The following is a 26,570-nucleotide window of genomic DNA, read 5'->3' as shown; positions in this document are numbered from 1 at the left end:
ACTACACTAACTTGTAGCTTTAGCTGAACACTGTGCAGAGGTCTCACTACACTAACTTGTAGTTTTAGCTGAACACTGAGCAGGACGCACTACACTAACTTGTAGTTTTAGCTGAACACTGTGCAGAGGTCTCACTACACTAACTTGTAGTTTTAGCTGAACACTGTGAGCAGGACGCACTATACTAACTTGTAGCTTTAGCTGAACACTGTGCAGAGGTCTCACTACACTAACTTGTAGTTTTAGCTGAACACTGTGAGCAGGACGCATTACACTAACTTGTAGCTTTAGCTGAACACTGTGCAGAGTTCTCACTACACTAACCTGTAGCCTTAGCTGAACACTGTGAACAGGACGCACTACACTAACTTGTAGCTTTAGCTGAACACTGTGCAGAGGTCTCACTACACTAACTTGTAGTTTTAGCTGAACATTGTGAGCAGGACGCACTACACTAACTTGTAGCTTTAGCTGAACACTGTGCAGAGGTCTCTCTACACAAACTTGTAGCTTTTGCTGAGCACTGTGCAGAGGTCTCACTACACTAACTTGTAGTTTTAGCTGAACACTGTGAGCAGGACGCACTATACTAACTTGTAGCTTTAGCTGAACACTGTGCAGAGGTCTCACTACACTAACTTGTAGTTTTAGCTGAACACTGTGCAGAGGTCTCACTACACTAACTTGTAGTTTTAGCTGAACACTGTGAGCAGGACGCACTACACTAACTTGTAGCTTTAGCTGAACACTGTGCAGAGGTCTCACTACACTAACTTGTAGTTTCAGCTAAACACTGTGAGCAGGACGCACTACACTAACTTGTAGCTTTAGTTGAACACTGTGCAGAGGTCTCACTACACTAACTTGTAGTTTTAGCTGAACACTGTGAGCAGGACACACTATACTAACTTGTAGCTTTAGCTGAACACTGTGCAGAGGTCTCACTGACTGTGGTACTAATAGGATCAAAAGAACACCAGCAATTTTCTTCAGGTAGCTGTAAATACTGTAACAAGACAAGCCTGCCTGTTAGTAGGAAGATAACAGGAACGGATCTAGCTAAACAGAATACAGTGTATATATATATATATATATATATATACATATATATATATATATATATATATATATATATATATGTATATATATATATGCAACACCTGGGATGCATATATACACACAATACACCGTAAGTGCAATTAACTCACTGACTGTCCTACCTAATCTAGCTAACTCAAATGAAATTACACTGTCTCTCTCTCTCTCTAAGCACGCCGGAACACACTACACATGGCCACCGTGCAGGCGGCCTTATATAGTGTGGGGCGTGTTCAAAACCCCCAGAGCCATAATTGGCCAAAGCCACCCTGGCTTTGGCCAATTACAGCTCTCTCTGCCGACGGCGCTGTGATTGGCCAAGCATGCGGGTCATAGTGCATGCTTGGCCAATCATCAGCCAGCAATGCACTGGGATGCCGCAGTGAATTATGAGCCGTGACGCACCACACGAATTTGGTGCGAATGGCCCATATCGTTTGCAATTCGGCGAACGATCGAACAGCCGATGTTCGAGTCGAACATGGGTTTGACTCGACCACGAAGCTCATCCCTACTCACTAACGATTTACTAACTGCTAAAACCCATAGCTAGAACTCCATACTCCTACTACTTGACCTCTCTGTGGCCTTTGATACTGTTGACCACCCGTTCCTTCTCAATAAACTACATTCCCTTGGCCTCCGAGATTCTGCTCTATCCTGGTTCTCTGCCTATTTATCACAGCGCTCCTTCAGTGTCACCTACAACTCTGTCTCCTCCTCTCCATTGCCCCTTTCTGTGGGGGTCCCCCAAGGCTCTGTTCTTGGACCCCTTCTCTTCTCTATCTACACCTCCTCCCTTGGTCACTTAATAACCGCCCACGGCTTCCAATACCACTTATACGCTGATGACACTCAAATCTATCCATCTACTCCTCACCTCACTCCTTCAGTCTCCTGTCGCATTACTAACTTACTAACTGACATATCATCATGGATGTCGCACCACTTCCTTAAACTAAATCTCTCTAAAACTGAGATATTAATATTCCCCCCCGCCCGTGCCCCCCTCCATGACTTTTCCATCAAAATCAACAATGCAACCATCAGTCCCTCCCCTCACGCCGGGTACTAGGTGTAATCCCAGACTCTGACTTGTCATTTCAGTCTCAAATCCAATCGTTGTCAAAAGTTTGTAGAATTCACCTCCGTAACATCTCTAAAATTTGCCCCTTTTTAACAAATGAAACCACCAAGCTCCTCATTCACTCCCTTGTTATCTCTCGCCTTGACTATTGCAACTTCCTTCTCATTGACCTTTTCAGTCTATCATGAATGCTGCTGCCAGACTTATCCATCTTACCAACCGCTCAGTGTCTGCCAACCTTCTACTCCAATCCCTACACTGGCTCCCAATCACCCAGCAAATTAAATTCAAAATACTAACCACAACATATAAAGCCATTCACAACTCTGCCCCGAGCTACATCACCAATCTTGTCTCCAAATATCACCCAAATCGACCTCTCCGCTCTTCTCAAGACCTCCTGCTTTCAAGCTCTCTCATCTCCTCCTCCCATGCTCGTCTCCAGGATTTCTCCAGAGCCTCTCCCATCCTCTGGAACTTGCTACCTCCATCTATCCGGCTATCCCCTACTCTTGCTATCTTCAGGCGATCCCTGAAAACTCATCTCTTCAGGAAAGCCTATCACGTCTCCAACTAATCTCTTACCACTTCCAAACAGCTCATTCCCCACAGTTACAACCTTTTGTACCACCTGCCCCACGATATTAGATTGTAAGCTCTTCTGAGCAGGGCCCTCTTAATCCTTTTGTATTTTATTGTATTATAACTGTATTGTCTCCCTTTTTTATTGTAAATCGCTGCGTAAACTGTTGGCGCTATATAAATCCTGTATAATAATAAGCTGCAAAGTCCCCATTTTAATTTGGGGATGTTTATATCTCCAGATAAGATCTCTTAACAAGGTATCTACTTTTCTAAAAAAATTCTGAGGCAGCCACACAGGACAGTTACATAAAAGATATATTAATTGTGGCATCCAAACCATCTTTATCAAATTGTCTCTGCCAATTACTGTTGAAGGTAGCTTACTCCAAATTTTCCCCACTCTTTTAAAGCGCATAAGCAATGGAGCTAAACTCCTCTCTACATATGCGCTCACTTGTGGTGTGACTTGGACGCCTAATTATTTAAATGTAGAAACTACAGTTATTTGGGACGCAGATGATGGCAGATTGGTCACCAGAGGGTCCACAGGTAAAAGAACTGACTGATCCCAATTTATTGTAAATCCTGAAAAAGAGTCATATGTGTTAATTAACCACTTGCTGACCGCCTCACGCCGATGTACGTCTGGAGAATGGCACGGGCAGGCAGAATCACGTACCTGTACGTGATCTGCCTCCCGCGGGTGGGGGGTCCAGTCGGACCCCCCCGGTGCCAGAGGCGGCCGGCATTTCTTCGCGGGCGATGAGAGGTGAGGGGGAGGCCGTCCATTCGTGGCCACCCCCTCCCGATCGCTCCCGGCGAATGAAAATCCTTCCTCTACCTCTGTAATGTAAACAGATGGAGAGGAAGTGATGTCATCCCTCCTCGAGCCGGTCTTTTCGTTCCGGCGCCGAGGAGAGAAGACATCAATGTAAGTTACACCAACACTACACGTTCAGTAGAACATGCCAGGCACACTTTTCACCCCCCATCAACCCCCGATCACCCCCCTGTACCCCCTGTCACACTGACACCAATAGCAGTTTTTTTTTGCATTGGTGTCAGTTTGTGACAGTTATAAGTGTTAGGGCAGTTAGGGTTAGCCCCCTTTAGGTCTGGGGTACCCCCCTTTAGGTCCCCTAACAAAGGTTAACCCCTTGATCACCCCCGTCGCCAGTGTCACTAAGCGATCGTTTTTCTGATCGCTGTATTAGTGTCGCTGGTGACGCTAGTTAGGGAGGTAAGTATATAGGTTCGCTGTCAGTGTTTTATAGCGACAAGGACCCCCATATACTACCTACTAAAGGTTTTAACCCCTTGATTGCCCCCTAGTTAACCCTTTCACCAGCGATCACTGTATAAGTGTTACGGGTGACGCTGGTTAGTTAGTTTGTTTTTTATATGTTATTATAGTTTTAGGGCACCTGCCATTTATTACCTTATAAAGGTTTAACCCCCTAATTGCCCGGCGGTGATATAAGTTACGTTTTTAGGATCAGATAAGGTCTGCATCGCCCCAGGCAGCGTCAGATTAGCGCCAGTACCGCTAACACCCACACACGCAGCATACACCTCCCTTAGTGCTATAGTATCTGAACGGATCGATATCTGATCTGATCAGATCTATACTCCCCAGCAGTTTAGAGTTCCCATAAACGCAGTGTTAGTGGGATCAGCCCAGATACCTGCTAGCACCTGCGTTTTGCCCCTCGGCCCAGCCCACCCAAGTGCAGTATCGATCGATCACTGTCACTTATAAAACACTAAGCACACATAACTGCAGCATTCGCAGAGTCAGGCCTGATCCCTGCGATTGCTAACAGTTTTTTGGTAGCGTTTTCAATCAGTCGCTAACAGTCAGGAGCTTTTTTGCCTGTGAGTCTCACTAGTGTGCCCCTAAATTTAGAGCCCAAAATGGCAAATCGAAGGTACACTAGTGAAGAGGCCTACACGTTTCTGAGCATGACAGACAGTGAAGAGGAAGTCACTCATCTGTCAGATTCAGGCTCAGAATACGATCCTGTAGAGGACAGCGGCTCCATGACAGATAGCTCTGACGACGGAGTTGTGGTCCCTGCTAAGGTCAGGGGTACCAGACCCCAATCTTCTTCTTCTGTCCTTGACGTGCAAGAACCGCAGGTCCCTTGTATGGAGCAGAGAAGTACTAGCGCCGCTATTCCTTCTGGTGAACTGGCAAGCACCAGCGGCCTAGTACACCCTGGTCGTACATCCAGCACTGCAGTATCACGTGGTGACGTGGCGTGTCCCATAAGTGCAGTTCAAGCTGGCGAGGTGGCAAGCACTAGTAGTGTCCCGCTGCTACCAAGAAGACAATCACAGGCCCGTCGTGCCCATAGTGCCCTTCCTGCTGCATTCGCCAATCCGAATTGGGAGCCCACCACTTCTGCAGCACCCGTACTTCCCCCATTCACTGGCCAACCTGGAATTCAGGTGGAAACAGTTGATTTTACGCCACTGGATTTTTATTCGCTGTTTTTCACCGAAGATCTCTATAGATCTATTGTGGACCAAAGCAATTTATACGCTGGTCAACACATCGCCGCTAATCCCCAGTCCTCCCTTGCCAGAGATTGGAGACCAATTACGGTCTCCGAATTTAAGATCTTTCTGGGCCTTTCCCTCAACATGGGCATAAATAAAAAGAGTGAGTTGCGGTCATATTGGTCCACTGACCCAATTCACCATATGCCCTTGTTCTCTGCCTCCATGACCAGGGCATGATACGAGCAGATCTTGCAGTTCATGCACTTCAACAACAATGAACTCTGTCGACCTCGAGGAGACCCTGAATATGATCGGCTCTACAAAATTCGGCCCCTCGTAAACCACTTCAACCATTGTTTTGCAGACTTGTTTACTCCCCATCAAGTTGTCTGCATTGATGAGTCCCTGATTAAATTTTATGGCCGCTTGTCATTCAAACAGTACCTTCCCAGCAAGCGTGCCAGATACAGGGTCCAGATGTATAAGCTCTGTGACAGGGCCACAGGCTATACATGTAGTTTTATGGTTTACGAGGGCAAAGATAGTCACGTAGAGCCGACAAACTGCCCTGACTACATAGGAAGCGCTGTCAAGATAGTGTGGGACTTGGTGTCACCCTTATTCGGAAAGGGGTACCATTTATATGTGGACAATTATTACACGAGCGTGCAACTTTTTAGTCACCTTTTTGATCATCAGATTGGAGCATGTGGCACCGTGCGACCTAATCGCCAGGGTTTTCCCCAGCGGCTTGTAGATTCCCGTCTTAGGCTGGGGGAGAGAGCCTGCTTGCAGTGTAATAATTTGCTCGCTATGAAGTGGAGGGACAATAAGAATGTTTTCATTCTTACCTCCCTTCATGCAGACACGACAGTCCAAATTACTACGGCGACTGGTGTTGTGGAGAAACCCCTCTGTGTCCACGAATATAACCAAAATATGGGAGGGGTGGACCTCAACGACCAGTTGTTGGCGCCGTACCTAGTTGCCCGTAAGGCCAGACGCTGGTACAAAAAAGTGTCTGTTTATTTATTTCAATTGGCTTTGCTGAACGCTCATGTGCTATACAGAGCTTCAGGACGGACTGGATCCTTGCTTAAATTCCAGGAAGAGATCATCAGAGCCCTTCTGTATCCAGACGGTGCTCCACCTCACCTTCCCCAACCAAATGCAGTAAGCCGGGTGCATGAGAGGCATTTTCCTTATGTCCTCTCGAGTACCCCTACCCAACGAGCCCCCCAAAGAAGATGTCGTGTCTGTAGCAAGCGCGGATTTAGGCGTGACACCTGGTATTATTGTCCCTCCTGTCCTGACAATCCTGGTCTATGCATTGGTGAATGTTTTGAACGCTACCATATACTACTTGAGTTTTAGCATAGGGTACAGCATTGCACAGACTAGGACACACTTTCACAGGGTCTCCCAAGATGCCATCGCATTTTGAGAGACCCAAACCTGGTACCAGTTACAAAAAAGTTAAAGTTACTAAAAAAAGTGTAAAAAAATAAAAATAAAAAAAAATAAAAAAAATAAAAACACAAAAAAAAAATAAAATAAAAAAAACAAAAATAGTTGTCATTTTATTGTTCTCTCTCTCTCTATTCTCTCTCTATTGTTCTGCTCTTTTTTACTGTATTCTATTCTGCAATGTTTTATTGTTATTATGTTTTACCATGTTTGCTTTTCAGATATGCAATTTTTTTATACTTTACTGTTTACTGTGTTTTGTTGGTAACCATTTTTTTGTTTTCAGATACGCCATTCAGCTGCAGAGCGGATTTATTTATCTTGACAGCAACAGTGTTTGCTCCCACGATACATAAAGCCGTGACTCCAGCGCTGTCGGAGGTGATTTCACCACCACAGTTACATACTTCAGCATATATGCCGAAGCGTGGGGGCAGCAGTGGATGGAGGAGCGATTTGCTTCTGCCTTTTGTGGGAGGATGCCCCCATGCTTCGGCATATATATTTTAGGCACAGGTTGCGTTAAATGTTTTATTTTTTACTATTTTTTTTTGTATTTGCTTTGCAGGTATGGTAAGTCTTACTGTTATACTGTAATGTTACTTTGTTTTATTGTTAACCATCATTTGCTTAGCAGGTACACCATTCAGTTGCAGCGCGGATTCATTTATCTTGACAGCAACAGCGTTTGCTCCCACGATATATAAAGCCGTGACTCCAGCGCTGTCAGAGGTGATTTCACCATCACGGTTACATACTTCAGCATATATGCCAAAGCGTGGGGGCAGCAGTGATTTGCTCCTGCCTTTTGCGGGAGGATGCCCCCATGCTTCGGCATATATATACGGTGCATGTATGCCCATCATTAGAAGTGGGTGGATGAAGGGAGGTATTCTAATGGTGGGCATACCCACCGATCAATATCTTTTTTTGTTCAGCCCACAGGCTGCATGAAAATTAAGTTTACAATATATGCCCAACAAGGACCCCCCCCCACACACCGTCTTCCATGTTTTTCTTTGGCTCTCCTGTCCCAACAGGGAACCTGAGAATGCAGCCGGTGATTCAGCCAGCTGACCATAGAGGTGATCAGAGACCAGAGTGGCTCCAAACATCTCTATGGCCTAAGAAACCGGAAGCTACGAGCATTTCATGACTTAGATTTCGCCGGATGTAAACAGCGCCATTGGGAAATTGGGAAAGCATTTTATCACACCGATCTTGGTGTGGTCAGATGCTTTAAAGGCAGAGGAGAGATCTAGGGTCTAATAGACCCTAGTTTTTTCAAAAAAGAGTACCTGTCACTACCTATTGCTATCATAGGGGATATTTACATTCCCTGAGATAACAATAAAAATGATAAAAAAAAATAAAAATGAAAGGAACTGTTTAAAAATAAGATAAAAAAGCAAAAAAATAATAAAGAAAAAAAAAAAGCGTAAATTTTTGATTTCACTCTTCACTGCCTATCAGTTTTGGAGGCCATGGAATGCCCAGGTGGCACAAACCCCCCCCCCAAATGACCCTATTTTGGAAAGTAGACACCCCAAGCTATTTGCTGAGAGGTATAGTGAGTATTTTGTAGACCTCGCTTTTTGTCACAAAGTTTTGAAAATTGAAAAAAGAAAAAAAAATGTTTTTCTTGTCTTTCTTCATTTTCAAAAACAAATGAGAGCTGCAAAATACTCACCATGCCTCTCAGCTTGGGGTGTATACTTTCCAAAATGGGGTCATTTGGGGGGGGGGGTTGTGCTATCTTGGCATTTTATGGCCTTCGAAACTGTGATAGGTAGTGAGGAGTGAATCAAAAATTTACGCCCTTAGAAATCCTGAAGGCGGTGATTGGTTTTCGGGGCCCCGTACGCAGCTAGGCTCCCAAAAAGTCCCACACATGAGGTATCCCCGTACTCAGGAGAAGCAGCAGAATGTATTTTGGGGTGTAATTCCACATATGTCCACGGCATGTTTGAGCAATATATCATTTAGTGACAACTTTGTACAAAAAAAAAAAAATTGTCACTTTCCCGCAATTTGTGTCAAAATATAAAATATTCCATGGACTCAACATGCCTCTCAGCAAATAGCTTGGGGTGTCTACTTTCCAAAATGGGGTCCTTTGGGGGGGTTTTGTGCCATCTTGGCATTTTATGACCTTCAAAACTGTGATAGGTAGTGAGGAGTGAAATCAAAAATTTACCCCCTTAGAAATCCTAAAGGGGGTGCTTGGTTTCAGGGCCCCGTACGCGACTAGACTCCCAAAAAGTCTCACACATGTGGTATCCCCGCACTCAGGAGAAGCAGCAGAATGTATTTTGGGGTGTAATTCCACATATGCCCATTGCATGTTTGAGCAATGTATCATTTAGTGACAACTTTGTACAAAAAAAAAATTGTCTCATTCCCGCAACTTGTATAAAAATATAAAATATTCCATGGACTCAACATACCTCTCAGCAAATAGCTTGGGGTGTCTACTTTCCAAAATGGGGTCATTTGGGGGGGTTTTGTGCCATCTTGGCATTTTATGGCCTTCAAAACTGTGATAGGTAGTGAGGAGTGAAATCAAAAATGTACGCCCTTAGAAATCCTGAAGGCGGTGCTTGGTTTTCGGGGCCCCGTACGCGGCTAGGCTCCCAAAAAGTCCCACACATGTGGTATCCCCATACTCAGGAGAAGCAGCTAAATGTATTTTGGGGTGCAATTCCACATATGCCCATGGCCTGTGTGAGCAATATATCATTTAGTAACAACTTTTTGTAATTTTTTTTTTTTTTTTGTCATTATTCAATCACTTGGGACAAAAAAATTAATATTCAATGGGCTCAACATGCCTCTCAGCAATTTCCTTGGGGTGTCTACTTTCCAAAATGGGGTCATTTGTGGGGGTTTTGTACTGCCCTGCCATTTTAGCACCTCAAGAAATGACATAGGCAGTCATAAATTAAAGGCTGTGTAAATTCCAGAAAATGTACCCTAGTTTGTAGGCGCTATAACTTTTGCGCAAACCAATAAATATACACTTATTGACATTTTTTTTACCAAAGACATGTGGCCGAATACATTTTGGCCTAAATGTATGACTAAAATTGAGTTTATTAGATTTTTTTTATAACAAAAAGTAGAAAATATAATTTTTTTTCAAAATTTTCGGTCTTTTTCCGTTTATAGTGCAAAAAATAAAAACGGCAGAGGTGATCAAATACCATCAAAAGAAAACTCTATTTGTGGGAAGAAAAGGACGCAAATTTCGTTTGGGTACAGCATTGCATGACCGCGCAATTAGCAGTTAAAGCGACGCAGTGCCAAATTGTAAAAAGTGCTCTGGTCAGGAAGGGGGTAAATCCTTCCGGGGCTGAAGTGGTTAAGGACATCATTGCTATTAAGGAAGACAAAGTATCTCCCAAAAATAGAAGTGTGTCATCGGCAAATAAGGTGATCTTATCCTCTCCTTGAGGCCTACAAAACCCAGTAATATTCGATGATTGGCAGATAGCAGCAGCCATAGGTTCGATGGCAAGGGCAAAGAGTAAGGGTGACAATGGACATCCCCGTCATGCTCCTCGTTGTAATAAAAAGTGGGCCGATATATGTCCATTTACCTGAACCCGTGCCACCAGAGCAGCATAAAGGAATTTTATCCAGCTTATAAACTGGGGTCCAAATCCAAACTTCTTTAGACAGTGCCATAAAAAGTCCCACTCTATACTATCAAAAGCTTTAGTTCAAGTGACAATATAGCCCAGTTACCTAGATTTTCCGATGGAATCTGCAGATTATGAAATAATCATCTTATATTCACTGCTGTAGATCTATTTCGGATGAAAACCGACTGGTCTAAATGTACTATTTTAGACATTACTTTCGCCAGTCTAATAGCTAACACGTTTGCCAGCAATTTTACATTCAAGCAATGATATTGGGTGATATGATTCTGGATTATTAGGAGTCTTATCCGGTTTTAATAGGACCATAAAAATCATCTCGTTCATGGAGGAAGGGAGATGACCACACTCCAATGCTGCATTAAATACCTCTAATAATTTAGGCAACAAAATAGCTCCATAGATTTTATCCTGGGAAATTATTATTAGGCAAACTGGCAGAGGCAGCCTGAAGTTCCTCTAAAGTCAGAGGTTTATCAAGCATCTCTCTATTAGCTGTGGACAATTCTGTTAAAGTACTAGAGTTAAGAAAAAGTTGCAGTTCGGCCTCTTTATAAGATACTTTACTACTATACAAGTTTTAAAAAAAATAAAAAAACACTGATGATATCTCTACTGTAGTACGTGCAGTTTTAGTTGAAGATACTTGAAGTTATACTACCTGTGTCACTGTTTTTTGAGCTTTTACTATTGTTGCTAAAAGGTGGCCCCTGTTTTCCCCATCCTCAAAATAAGGTTGCTGAGGAAAAAAACGTTTCTGTTCCACTTTTTGACTCGAGATATATCGGCATATGCCTGTTGTTTTGTATCCACTTCTGTTGAGCTGCTGCAGTAGGGTTCCCTGTATATTGAAGTTCGGCCTGTAAAGTAGCTCCAGTCATAGAACATTCCCCAGCCCTAGATCTTTTTTTAATTCTTGAAATTTGAGAAATAATTAAGCCTCTTATATAGGCTTTTAACCACTTCAGCCCCAGAGGATTTTGCTGCTCAATGACCAGAGCACTTACAATTTGGCACTGCGCTGCTTTAACTGGTAATTGCGCGGTCATGCAATGCTGTACCCAAACGAAATTTGTGTCCTTTTTTCCCACAAATAGAGCTTACTTTTGATGGTATTTGATTGCCTCTGCGATTTTTATTTTTTGCGATATAAACGGAAAAGGACCAAAAAGTTTGAAAAAAAATGATCTTTTCTACTTTTTGTTATAAAAAAAATTTAATAAACTCAATTTTAGTCAGTAATTTTAGCCACATGTCTTTGGTAAAAAAAAAAAAAAATGTCAATAAATGTATATTTATTGGTTTGCGCAGAAGTTATAGCGTCTACAAACTAGGGTACATTTTCTGGAATTTACGCAGCTTTTAGTTTATGACTAGGGATGAGCTTTATGTTTGGGTCGAACATGAGTTTGACTGGAACATTGGCTGTTCACCTGTTCATCAAAAACTGAACATAATGGGGCATTTGCCCCAAATTCAAACACCACGTAACGCCCCATAATGCACTGCGGGAGCGCAGTGCATTGCTGTATGATGATAGGCCAAAGCATGCACCATGACCTGCATGCTTTGGCCAATGCCAGCACCCTCAGCTAAAAGAGCAATAATTGGCCAAAGACAGGGTGCCTTTGGCCAATCATGGCTCAGGGAGACTAAGTCCACGCCCCACACTATATAAGGCTGCCTGTACATCGGCCCCGTGTAGTGTGTTGTTGGCGTGGATGGAGAGAGAGTGTCATTTAGATTGAACAGGCAAGCAGGCAGGTTATTCAGTTAGCTGCAGTGTATATTTAATATATATATATATATATATATATATATATATATATATATATATATATATATATATACAGACAGTCTCGTGTATATATATATATATATATATATATATATATCCACTGCATCCAGTTTAGCTATATCTGACTGAGGGCCATTCTTGGTGTACTTTTTCTAATATACTTCAGGCAGGCGGGTTATTCAGTTAGCTCCATATATATATATATATATATATATATATATATATATATACACACAGACAGTCACGTATATATATATATATATATATATATATATATATATATATGGAGCTAACTGAATAACCCGCCTGCCTGAAGTATATTAGAAAAAGTACACCAAGAATGGCCCTCAGTCAGATATAGCTAAACTGGATGCAGTGGATATATATATATATACACAGACAGTCTTGTATATATATATATATATATATATATATATATATATATATATATATATATATATCCACTGCATCCAATTTAGCTATATCTGACTGCAGGATATTCCTGGTGTACTTTTTCTAATATACTTCAGGCAGGCAGGTCATTCAGTTAGCTGTAGTGTATTTAATATATATATATATATATATATATATATATATATATATATATATATATATATATATACTGCATCCATGCTATGACTTTTCTGGTGGTGTACACAATACAGTACACCCATAGTTGTTATTACACTTCTGTTGGTGTACACAGTACCGTGCACCCATAGTGCAGTTGCTACTACTTTTCTGGTGGTGTACACAGTACACAATACATACAGTGCACCCATAGTGGCTATTAGACTTCTGGTGGTGTACACAATACCGTGGACCCATAGTGCAGTTGCTACTACTTTTCTGGTGGTGTACACAATACATACAGTGCACCCATAGTTGTTGTTACACTTCTGTTGGTGTACACAGTACCGTGCACCCCTAGTGCAGTTGCTACTACTTTTCTGGTGGTGTACACAGTACACAATACATACAGTGCACCCATAGTGGCTATTAGACTTCTGGTTGTGTACATAGTACCGTGCACCCATAGTGCAGTTGCTACTACTTTTCTGGTGGTGTACACAGTAAACAATACATACAGTAAACCCATAGTTGTTATTACACTTCTGTTGGTGTACATAGTACCATGCACCCATAGTGCAGTTGCTACTACTTTTCTGGTGGTGTACACAGTAAACAATACATACAGTAAACCCATAGTTGTTATTACACTTCTGTTGGTGTACACAGTACCATGCACCCCTAGTGCAGTTACTACTACTTTTCTGGTGGGGTACACAGTACACAATACATACAGTGCACCCATAGTTGCTATTAGACTTCTGGTGGTGTACACAATACCGTGCACCCCTAGTGCAGTTGCTACTTCTTTTCTGGTGGTATACATGATACATACAGTGCACCCATAGTTGTTATTACACTTCTGTTGGTGTACACAGTACCGTGCACCCATAGTGCAGTTGCTACTACTTTTCTGGTGGTGTAAACAGTACACAATACATACAGTGCACCCATAGTTGTTATTACACTTCTGTTGGTGTACACAGTACTATGCACCCATAGTGCAGTTGCTACTACTTTTCTGGTGGTGTACACAGTACACAATACAGTGTAGTGTGGTTTTGCTAAACAAAATTTACAGCATGTCTGGAAGGCCACCAAGGAGAGGCAGACGCTCACAGGCCACTAAAAGAGGGGAAGCAGGCTCTGTGTCTACAGTCAACAGTGCTGGCCATGGACACGGTGCATCCTCAGCACGTGGCCGTGGGGCACGCTTGTACTTTTTTTCTGCAGCTGGCTGTGTTATTGAGCCATCCTCATCCCCCTCATTAGAGTTCGAGTCGAACCCATGTCCGACTGTTCATCGAATTGCGAACGTTATGGACCGTTCGTGCCAAATTCGAGTGGCGTGTCACGGCCCATAATTCACTGCGGCATCGCAGTGCTTTGCTAGCTGATGATGTGACAAGCATGCACTATGACCCGCATGCTTGGCCAATCACAGCCTAGTCTGTACAGAGAGCCGTAATTGGCCAAAGCCAGGGTGGCTTTGGCCAATTATGACTCAGGGGTTTAGTACACGGCCCACACTATATAAGGCCGCCTGCGTGGTGGCCTCGTGTAGTGTGTTGCGGCCGCGGAGAGATAGACAAACAGACAGTGTCATTTGATTTAACTTAGATAGAGTAGGCAGGCGAGTCAGTTAGCTGCACTTACAGTGTATTGTGTATATATATATATATATGCATCCTAGGTGTTGTGTGTGTGTGTATATATATATATATATATATATATATATATATGCACTGTATTCAGTTTAGCTAGATCCGTTCCTGTTATTCTCTTCCTACTGACAGGCAGGCAGGTGTTTTTACAGTATTTACAGCTACCTGAAGAAAATTGCTGGTGTTCTTCTGATCCTATTAGTACCACAGACAGGCAGCTGCAGTATTTGCAGTTAGTGTACTGTGTCCTCTGCACAGTGTGCACCTAAAGCTACCTGAAGACAATTGCTGTTGTTCTGATCCTATTAATGCCACAGGCGGGCAGCTGCAGAATTTACAGTTAGTGTACTGTGTCCTCTGCACAATGTGCACCTAAAGCTACCTGAAGAAAATTGGTAGTGTTCTTCTGATCCTATTAGTACCACAGGCAGGCAGCTGCAGTATTTACAGTTAGCGTACTGTGTCCTCTGCGCAGTGTGCACCTAAAGCTACCTGAAGACAATTGCTGTTGTTCTGATCCTATTAATACCACAAGCAAGCAGCTGAAGTATTTACAGTTAGTGTAGTGCGTCCTCTGCACAGTGTGCACCTAAAGCTACCTGAAGACAATTGCTGGTGTTCTGATCCTATTAGTACCACAGGCAAGCAGCTGTAGTATTTACAGTTAGTGTAGTGCGTCCTCTGCACAGTGTGCACCTAAAGCTACCTGAAGACAATTGCTGTTGTTCTGATCCTATTAATACCACAGGCAGGCAGCTGCAGTATTTACAGTTAGTGTACTGTGTCCTCTGCACAGTGTGCACCTAAAGCTACCTGAAGAAAATTGATGGTGTTCTTCTGATCCTATTAGTACCACAGGCAGGCAGCTGCAGTATTTACAGTTAGCGTACTGTGTCCTCTGCACAGTGTGCACCTAAAGCTACCTGAAGACAATTGCTGTTGTTCTGATCCTATTAATACCACAAGCAAGCAGCTGCAGTATTTACAGTTAGTGTAGTGCGTCCTCTGCACAGTGTGCACCTAAAGCTACCTGAAGACAATCACTGTTGTTAGGATCCTATTAATACCACAGGCAGGCAGCTGCTGTATTTACAGTTAGTGTACTGTGTCCTCTGCACAGTGTGCACCAAAAGCTACCTGAAGACAATTGCTGTTGTTCTGATCCTATTAATACCACAGGCAGGCAGCTGCAGTATTTACAGTTAGTGTACTGTGTTATCTGCACAGTGTGCACCTAAAGCTACCTGAAGAAAATTGGTGGTGTACTTCTGATACTATTAGTACCACAGGCAGGCAGCCGCAGTATTTACAGTTAGTGTACTGCGTCCTCTGCACAGTGTGCACCTGAAGCTACCTGAAGACAATTGTTGTTGTTCTGATCCTATTAATACCACAGGCAGGCAGCTGCAGTATTTACAGTTAGTGTACTGTGTCCTCTGCACAGTGTGCACCTAAAGCTACCTGAAGACAATTGCTGGTGTTCTCATACTAATAATACTACAGGCAGGCAGTTGATTCTGCTAGCTGCAGTATCAGTATATATATATACATCCCAACTTTGGGCAGCTACATCTCACTGCAGGCCATTAGTATGCCTGGAAGGCCAACAAGGAGAGGCAGACAGTCACAAGCCAGTAAAAGAGGGCAAGCAGGCTCTGTGTCTAGAGGCAACAGTGCTGGTCATGGAGACAGTGCATCCTCATCAGCATGTGGCCATGGGACACGCTTGTCCTTTTTTTGGCAGCTGGCCGTGTTGAGCCGCAACATGCGGAAGACTTGGTAGAGTGGATGACCAAGCCGTCCTCATCCTCTCTCACCCAGGCTCAGGGTACTTTGTCTGGCAAAGCAGCTGCCAACGCGGGCTCTTCCCTCGGCTCAATGGCATCAGTCACTCCTTCCCTAGCCCCACCATGTCCTCCTGAGGAGTCCCCTGAACTGTTTGACCACAGTGTTGGGTACATGCTTCAGGAGGATGCCCAGCGTTTTGAAGGCTCCGATGATGGTACCCAGCTAGAGGAAGGCAGTAACCTGATCCCAGAGAGAGGGGGTGCCCAAGAAGGACAGCAATCTGGCAGTCATGTTTCCCCAGCTGCCAGCTTTGCTCCAGTGATGAGGGGGGAGGGGATGATGAGGTCACTGACTCCACGTGGGTACCTGATAGGAGAGAGGAGGAGGAGGCACATCTCCAATGAGGCAGGATGCCCTCCAGGGGCCAGCTTAAGGGCAGCACACCGACTGCATCAGACTGCAGAGCTCCGCATGTGCAGGGCGCTGCTGTCTCTGCACATTATTCCAAAAGTTCTTTGGTGTGGGCCTTTTTTGAGAAGAGTGCATCAGATCCCACCGCTGCTATTGGCAACATATGTCTCAAGCGTATCTCGCGTGGCCAAAACATCACCCGCTTGGGCACCACATGCTTGACCAGACATATGTCGTCCTGCCATGCAGTTCGTTGGCAAGCATACCTAAAAGACCCACACCAAAGAACAAAGCGGACCTCTCCTTGCTCCTCAACAGCTAGGATCTCCAACCCCACTATACCTTCAGTCCTCTCAGAGACCTGCACTGAGAGGAATGAAGGTGTATAATTACACCAGCCAAGTACTTGCGGGCAATCTGCAATTGGTACACCGATGTCAGATTGTACCAGGCAAATTACCCTGCCCCAGCTGCTGCACCGCCGAAAGAAGTTCACTCCCAGCCATCCACATGCCCAGCGGTTGAATGCTAGCTTGGAGGTTGTTCCGCCACCATGCCTCCAAAATTCTACAAGTGGTGATTCTGCCCAGAGGTGGTTGATGCCACGCCAGCTTAAGGCAGATATGGTGGTTTGCGACAAAGGCACCAACCTCCTCTCTGCCCTACGACAGGGACAACTGACCCATGTGCCCTGTTTGGCTCACGTCCTTAACTTGGTGGTGCAGCGGTTCTTGGGCAGGTACCCGGACTTACAGGATCTTCTGAGGCAGGCCAGGAAAGTCTGTGTGCATTTCCGCAGGTCATATAATGCCAGTGCTTGGCTGGCTGACCTCCAAAAGGAATTTAACCTGCCCAAGAACCATCCAATCTGTGACATGCCCACCAGGTGGAACTCAACATTGGCCACGCTGCAGCGGCTGCACACGCAGCAGAGGGCCATCAACGAGTACCTTTGCGACTATGGCACCAGGACAGGGTCAGGGGACCTTGTTTTTTTTCCCCACGCCAGTGGGCTATGATCAGGGATTCATGCACTGTCCTGTCACCATTTGAGAAGGCCACGAGGATGGTGAGCAATGACAGTGCATGCATCAGTGACACTGTCCCTCTTGTCCACCCGTTGGAGCACACGCTGCATGGAATAATGGACAGGGCACTTGAGGCAAAACAGGGGGAGGAAGAGGAGGACTTCCTTACCTCTCAAGGCCCCCTTTATCCAGACAGTGTTCCTGCATGCCCGCTGATCACCCAGGAAGAGATGAGGAGGAGGATGAGGAGGATTGTGTCAGCATGGAAGTGGAGCCTGGCACTCAGCATCAGCAGCAGTCTTCAAGGGATCATTTACAGTCCGATGAAACCCATGGACTTGTACGTGGCTGGGAGGAGGTGGCTGTGGATCATGTCGTCCTTAGTGACCCAGAGGACTCTGGACAGGATGCCTCCTTGATCCTGCAAAGCCTGCAGAAGGATCCTCGTATTTGTGGTATCAAGGGGAGGGATGATTACTAGCTGGCAACCCTCCTTGATCCACGTTACAAGGGTAAGGTTGTGGACCTTATCTTGCCATCGCAGAGGGAGCAGAGGATGAAACCTCTTCAGAGGCCTTGCAGAAAGATTTGTGCAACGCAGCCGGGAGGGAGGGACCGGATGCGGAAGTCGGTTCGGAGCAGCGGCTGAGCCCGTGAAGCCTGCGAACCTTCCTCCATGAGATGCCCGGCTAGGGAGGAGACGGCGTGCGTTCCCTTTCTTTGGCCGGGGCCCCCCATCTATGACAGGCATTTCCACCCCCCGCCACCAGTCTGATCGTCCCGCTGCTGGTACCTTAGCGGGGTCCGCCGCTGGGACGAGAAGAAGTTTCCTGCTCTCCAGACGCGCTGGATGACCGCCTGCCCTCCACGCTTTCAGCAAGCCATGTGACCCGATTGGATGGACAAACACAACAGATAGCGGCACACAAGACTGGGAGCCCTTGGAAGTGGAGGAAAGAGGGTGAAGCCCATGCGCGATGGAAAACTAATAACTTACAAACCGCAAGTACCAGGGGTATTGTCTTTATGCTGAAGGAATAAAGTGTTATGTCAAAGCTGGAAGGCGATATAAAAGCAAGAGTTACAGATACAGATGTGTGATAAAAGGTGAATCTGAGATACCAGATGGCACAAAGACTATAATGTAACTGGGTGATGGTATACGGCTTCAACTCGACAAATTTGCAGTAGTATGTGAGCTTGTAAAGGTGTGGGGAAATTTAAGATCAAACAAAAAAAAAAGAAGAAAAGAAAAAAAAAAGAGAAGTGTAAGGGGTAAAGGGGTTGGCAGCAATAATTCACAGTCCACAGTTGAAAATAGACGTGATTCCCAGCTTAAGGTGGGCTTTTACGCCTGGATATGGGTATACGGGGACTGTGGACAGTGATGATTGTACGGACCTGCCATTGAAAAGGAAGGTTTTAAGGTTTGCGATCTCGTGTTCTTTTCTTTCTTACTTATTTCCTTTTTTTTTTTTTATGCGGAGCTTTGAATATAGCTGCTTGAAGGTATAGATCCCTCATTGGGAAGGGGAGGTTGAGGTGGGAGACATCCAACTGAATATTCCTATAAACATTTATGTATTACTGAGAAATGAGAGGTAAATCAGTGAAAGGGGCAGCAGCGAACCCCATCCACTCTACCCAACAGCCTAGGACAAGTGCAAGCCCAGGAACTATTAAAAAATATATGGTTCAAGAAGGAAGCAAAGAAAGCCCAGGTAAACAAGTTGCTGTTAAAAGCAGAACTACAGAAGGCTGTCATAAGACGGTGGTAAGAAAACAGTTGGAAGATATAGATACTGGTCTGGAGGGTAGCGAGACGCCAGCAGCAGCAGAGGAAGAAGTCAGTATGGATCCTAAACAAAAAAAACAGCTACCAACTAAGAGTGAAATGGCAGAAATGTTTGCGAGATTGGAAACATTTATAAAAGGGGAGATAGCAACCCTCCATGATGACATGCACCACATAGTAAAAAGAGTGGAAGATACTGAAGCCAGACTGGACACGCAGGGAGAAGAGATAAAAAAACTTAAGGCACAACTAACTGAGATTCAACAAGATCAAAGACATATAATATATGAAATCGAAGACCAAGAGAACCGGAGTAGAAGGAAGAACCTCAGGATCAGAGGCCTACCGGAGATACAAGGTGATAAGGAGGACCTGCAGGGAAAAATGGACATAATTTTTGGGCATATGGTAAAGACAGTGAGCAATACCAGCAAAATTAAGTTTGAAAGAATCAATCGGATCAGAAAACCGCCTGAGATCACTGGGGAAGCACCAAGAGATGTCATAACAAGATTCCATAACTTTCAAGATAAGGAACAGATTAGAATATGCTTGAAAAATAACCAGCCGGTGAAATACGGAGAGACAATCTTACAGGTCTTCCCAGATCTGGCAGCTGAAACCTTAGCCAGAAGAAGAACTCTACAACCCCTGTTAGCCCAACTTAAAGCAAGCAATTTCCAATACTCTTGGGACTTCCCCGTCTGTCTAACGGGATGCAAAGATGGATGCTCTGCAGTGTTTAGATTTTCAGAGGACACACCAAAATTCTGCAATCGCTTTAACATACCTTTAATAGAAATCCCAGGTTGGTGGGAACAAACTAAAAACACAGAAGGCCAAGAATTATCGCAAACATGGCAACCGGTCCTTAAACCAAAAAGGCCAGCAGGGAGGAAGAAGTAATAAGTTAAGGACTATGAAAATTAGTGTAGTGTTATAATTGAGCTTACGGAGGGGTGGGTGAGGGGGGCGGGTGGTGGGGGGTGAGAGGGGACGGGGGGGGGGAACGGATTGGGGAATCCCCTAAAACCACCAGGGGGAGACGTGGCTCTTATAATGGCTTTGCAGAGTTCAACCTTTAGGGGGCCAACTGCGGGACAGGGAGGAGTAGGTAGGGTCCCGGGTGACTGGGTCATGGGGCGACCTTTTTTCCCCAAGGGGTTGGGTAGGGATGTGGGTGGGTGGGGGAGGGAGGGGGTGGTGGAGGGGAGGGGGGTAGGCGGGGGAGGGGGGAGACAGGTTAAGGCGAGTTACCAATTTATCGGCTCCTGCTCCGTGGATTGGTTAAAAAAAAAAAAAGTAAACCTATCACTTTAGTTAGAAATGATGTCTAGTTTAAATATACTATCTTACAATGTAAGGGGCTTGAACTCCCCCATAAAATGGGCTAACATTCTGAGAGAACTGAAATTTTTGAAAGGTGAGGTGGTACTGCTTCAAGAGACTCATTTCTGTCTGGGCAAATGTCAAAATATTTTCTCCATAGATTTTCCAGTATGGTTTTATGGAGATTCCCCGACTAGAGGTGCAAAAGGAGTTGCCATAGGGTTTGCCAGCTGGAGGCAAGGTTTGAGCTGGAAGAGAGACTGACTGACCCTGAGAGGTGATAGCTCTTTTTGAGAGGTAAAATAAATGGCTCGGATTGCTCACTGGCAAACATCTATGGCCCGAATAAGAACACAAACAGATATATAATGGGAGTCTTGGCAAAGTTTGAGGAATTCAAGAAAGGGGGGCCATAATAGCAGGGGACTTTAATTTATGTCTGGACCCAGGGAGGGATAGTACGTCCCATGCACCGGGGGACAGGTGAGGTTTGTGTGAACAAACTGAAAAAGAAGTTGCACCAGTATCAACTTGTTGATGTCCGGAGGTTGCAACATAACAACGTAAGAGATTACACATATTACTCCCCTGTGCATGCGACATACTCGAGATTAGATTTCTTCCTGGTGGATCACCGGTTACTTGAGGCGGTTAGTGGTACAAGTATTGGTAATATGACCTTCTCAGATCATGCGCCGGTATGCCTACAAATGAAAATAGGGGAGTGCCAAACCCAGGGCAATAGTTGGAGATTAAATGAGGATCTCCTTCAAGATAAGGAAATAGATAAGAGAATTAAAGAAGAATTAGACCTGTACTTTAAAATAAATGTGCCCGGGGAGATCGCAGAGGCAACAGTCTGGGAGGCCCACAAAGCTTATATAAGGGGCATTTTAATGATGGTGGGATCTGAGAAAAAAAAAGAAGGGAGAAAGATAAGACTGCCCTGACAAAGGAAATCTGTGAGTTAGAACAGCAACATAAGATAACGGGGGATGGGGAGGTGTTGGCAAGGCTACATAGGAGAAGAGAGGACATGCGGGACCTGATTGAGCAAGAAAAGCATAGGGCATACAACTAGACATGTGCATTCGTTTTCTTCCGAATGCATTTTCGTCCGAATTTCAGGTATTTATGATATCGTTTTAACAAACGATAATGAAAGTGCAGAATCTGAAAAACGAAAGATCCGACATAAACAAATGCTTTATTTTCGTTTTCATTGCTACAACAGTTCGATATAGATAGGAAATTCGACATGATGATGACAATAACAATCTGAGTCCATCAAACCTGTGGTCAAATGTGCCTAACCTTAGCTCTATTAGACCAAGATTATTCTACATAGAGAGAAAAGATTCGACATAGAGAGAAAAGATTCGACGTAGAGGAGAAAAGATTCGACGTAGGGGAGAAAAGATAAATAAAAATTATGATGATGATGAATGTTATTGGCTGATTGTAACCAAAGAGAAGGAGCAGTAAAATAGCTAGAACTAAGTACACACGTACTTTGGCTTATGGTGTCTGTTGAAAGTTCTAAGAAGATTCGACGGAGCAGGTAAACTATACGGTGTCGTACAGTTTAGCTGCTCCGTTGAATCTTCTTTGAACATTCGACAGACACCATAAGCCTTCAATGACAGATTTGACCTTCATTTGGATTTTCGGATGAATGCAATTTTTAATGAAAAACGAAATTTAAAAAAACGAATTTCGGGATTAACTAAATAAATTTATTTTTAGGACAAAAACGAAATTCCGAAACGAAATATTTCAGTGTGCACATGTCTACATACAACCTCATGAAAAAAGAAAGATACATAAGTGGTAACAAACCGGGTAAATTCCTGGCAAGGGCTTTGAGAAAAAAGAAAAATATCAACTATATTGAAAAAATAAAGACTGAGTCAGGGGAAATCAGATACAAAACGAGTGACATCGCAAAAGCATTCCAAGAATATTACGAAGGGTTATACGCAATTAATAAAAATGACTCGCAAGAGGTTAACGAAAAAAAAAGAGAGAAAATAAAAAATTACCTAAAGGATGCTTGATTATTTAAAATTGCGGAAAGTGAAAAGGCCATTTTAGAGGCCCCCATAACAGAGGAGGAGCTTAGAAATGCTCTCCAGGAAACCCCAACTGGTAAAAGTCCAGGGCCCGATGGGATGACAGTCCTATACTATAAAAAATACCAGGACCTATTGATCCCCAAAATGTGTTCATATATGAACGGGATAGGGAGAAATGGGAGATGAGGAAAGAAGCACTGGAAGCTAGTATAGTTATAATTTTGAAAGAAGGTAAAGACAGTACGCTATGCTCCAGTTACAGGCCCATATCACTCCTAAATGTAGATACGAAACTATTCACCAAAATTTTAGCCGATAGGATGAAATTGATAATTAATGAGATCATACACCCAGACCAGGTGGGCTTTGTACCAGGTAGAGAGGGGAGGGATAACGGAATCAAAACATTATCGGTTGTCCAGAAAATTAAAGATAGAGGAGCCCCAGGACTACTCCTGACAATTGATGCTGAAAAAGCTTTTGACAGGGTAGACTGGGGCTTCATGTGAGGCACACTAGAGGAGATCGGACTGGGTGATAGAATGCTCAGGTGGATAAAGGCTTTATATACCCATCCCACAGCGAGAGTGAAGGTAAATGGCACTTCCTCTGAATCATTTGAAATGTGCAACGGTACGAGACAGGGGTGCCCACTTTCCCCCCTGTTGTTTGTGATAGCTTTGGAGCCCCTCCTATCTAAGATAAGGCAAAGCCCGGATATTTGTGGGGTTAAATGGGTAAAGAGGAGTACAAACTAGCTGCCTATGCGGATGACATATTATTTTATGTCACCCGCCCAAGGACCACCCTTCTGAATCTGTTAGCGGCCATAAAAGTTTATGGGAGGTTTTCCAACTTTTGGAGCAACCCGGCTAAGTCGGAAACGTTAGATATTATCAAAGGCAAATTAGGAGACACTGCATATCAAAAGTATTTCCCATTTAGATGGAGGCTAAAAGAACTTAATTACTTAGGAGTTAAAATAACTTCATCAATAGAGTCATTATTCCAGGCTAACTTCATGCCACTCCTCAATGAGATTAAGAATGAACTGAATAGAATTTCACAAAGCCAGCGTTCATGGGGAGGAAGAATTAATTTATATAAGATGACAATCTTGCCAAAAATCATATACATATACGGGTCTATCTTAATAGTTTACACACCATGTTTTTGAGGTTTATTTGGAGAGGGAAAAAACCTTGTATAAATTTTACACAGTTAACTAAAGATAAGATGAATGGGGGGTGGGGGGCACCTGACATTAGAAAATATTGTGAGGCAATTGCCTTATCATGCATACTAGACTGGGTTAAAAATAATAAAGAAAAACAATGGGTGAAAATAGAGAATCCATTGAGTGAAGTAGAGTTGGGTAGGATAGTATGGATATCACCACAGTGTAGAAAACTGAGCACGGAAATAAAGGAGATCACAAAACATGCACTCAAAATTTGGGATAACTTGCACAAGAGGGAGCACTGGGTATTTAATTCACCACTAATCCCGCTTAAGGATACAGAATATTTTGCACCGGGGAAAGAGGACTTTTTTGGGAAGTGGATATTGAAGGAAGACGCCCAATTAAAAGATGTCATGAGACAGGGCAAAATGTGCACATTTCAAGAACTAAAGGATAAAGGCGAATGGTTTGTCATAGACCCTTGGCGGTAAAATCAAATGAATCATTTTGTTGACTCACTCCCGCAGCCAATTAGGTCGATAGAAAATTTGCTCCCCCTGGAGAAAATATGTATGGAGAAAAAAGGGAAGGGGGGGATTTCCAAGATTTATAGAGTTTTTATTGAATTAGGGGGAGCGGGGATTCTGCCATACATTGAGAAGTGGGAGAAGGAATTGGATATCAAGCTTAACGAACGGGAGGCGTGGCAGATTTTGAATAGGTTGAATGCCACTTAGGTTAACTGCAAGCTATCTGAGATGAACTATAAGTGTCTGGTGAGAATGTATATTACCCCCGATAGAGCACATAGAATACAGAGGGAAACATCGCAACTATGTTGGAGGGGCTGTAAAGAAATAGGAACAATGGCGCACATCTGGTGGCAGTGCCCGGAAATTAAAAAATACTGGGGTGAGATAAGGAGAATTATCAGTGAGATTACTAATATCATTATCCCAGACAACACTTGGGTATGCCTACTTCATGGGTGTGAAATGCCCACGAAGACATACTTGAAATCGTTAATACCACAGCTTATTAATGCAGCCAAAAGTCTTATTCCTAGATACTGGCAAGAAGACCCACAATGCGGGAGTGGTTCAACAAAATTAATGAAATGTATTGTCTTGAATATCTGAGGTGCAGTGAAGAAACAGAAATGGAAGTTTTCGAGACGAAATGGAGGGATTGGGTAAAATATAAGTACTCATTGTGAGTGGCTGAGGTGTGGGGTATATAGTTTGAGGCCTCATAGTTAACAAAGAAACTAGACGAATAATATCAGAGAAAACGAGAGGAGTGAAGATCAGACTAGATAGGAGTAATGGTGAACAGGAGTAGGAGTCGGGAAGGTAATAAGGGATATGAGGGTAAGGGCTTGGGGGGTGGGGGATAAGGGGACGAGTGGGTTGGGAGGGTTCAGGAGGGTACTAAGGGGACAGAAATCTAATGGGGTTGATTTGTATTCTATATTATTATGACTGATTGACTAATAATGACTGATGATAATGCCACAATAATGTGATGATGTAAAGGGACGAGATTGAACTGAAAAGTTGAAACAACAGCCCCAGGAAAATACTTAGCTGAAGTGGCAAAAAAGAAAAAAAAAATGAATAAAAAAAAAGAAAGGTTTGTGCAACGCATTTCCAGAGCCTGGGAGGTTACAATTTCCTAGTCCTCCTGGACAACGTGTGGCTGAGGCTTCGGTAAGTCACAGAAGGAGCGGTGGAGAAGGTGGCCATCTGAATGATGCGTTCAGACAATTTTTTAGTCCACAGTCCCAAGGTCTGATTGGTTCCAGCAACCATCACCAGCGTTTGATTCACATGGTGCAGGATTACCTAGGGGCAAGATCAGACTTGGACACCTTTCCCACCGAAAATCCTCTGGGTTATTGGGTCTTGAGGATGGATCACTGGCCAGAGCTTGCACAGTATGCAATTGAGCTACTGGCCTGTCCTGCATCCAGCGTTCTTTCGGAACGCACATTCAGTGCTGCTGGAGGCTTTGTACCCGATCACAGGGTGCGCCTGTCCACTGAATCGGTCGATCGGCTGACCTTCATAAAAATGAATCAGTCTTCGATCACCAGCTACCAAGCACCTGATGCTGATGTAACCAATTGATTTTTTTTTTTAATGTGAGTTCCTTTCAAGACTGCCTATGCTGATGCTGAGTGACTATCCTGTTATGCTGAGCGACGATCCTCTTCCTCCTCAATTTTCATGCTGATAGCTTGTAAGAACATTTTTGGTTCTGGGCACCGCCACCAGTGGCCAAAGCCCAATTTTTCTGCCTCTGTTTAACAGGGGCATGTAATTACAATTTTTGATGCAATACTTTGCAGCAGGGCTCATTCCTGCGCTCCAACTATAGTATCTGTGAGGGGTTGCAGTGTTGTGGCACCAGCACCAGTGCCCAAGGTCCAATTTTTCAGCCCCTGTTTAACAGGGGAGTATAATTACAATTTGTGATGCAAAACTTTGCAGCAGGGCTCATTCCTGCGCTCCAACTATAGCATC

This window comes from Aquarana catesbeiana, linkage group LG12, assembly GCF_042186555.1.
Source record: "Aquarana catesbeiana isolate 2022-GZ linkage group LG12, ASM4218655v1, whole genome shotgun sequence".
NCBI lineage: Eukaryota > Metazoa > Chordata > Amphibia > Anura > Ranidae > Aquarana > Aquarana catesbeiana.
This window is presented reverse-complemented; position numbering follows the sequence as displayed.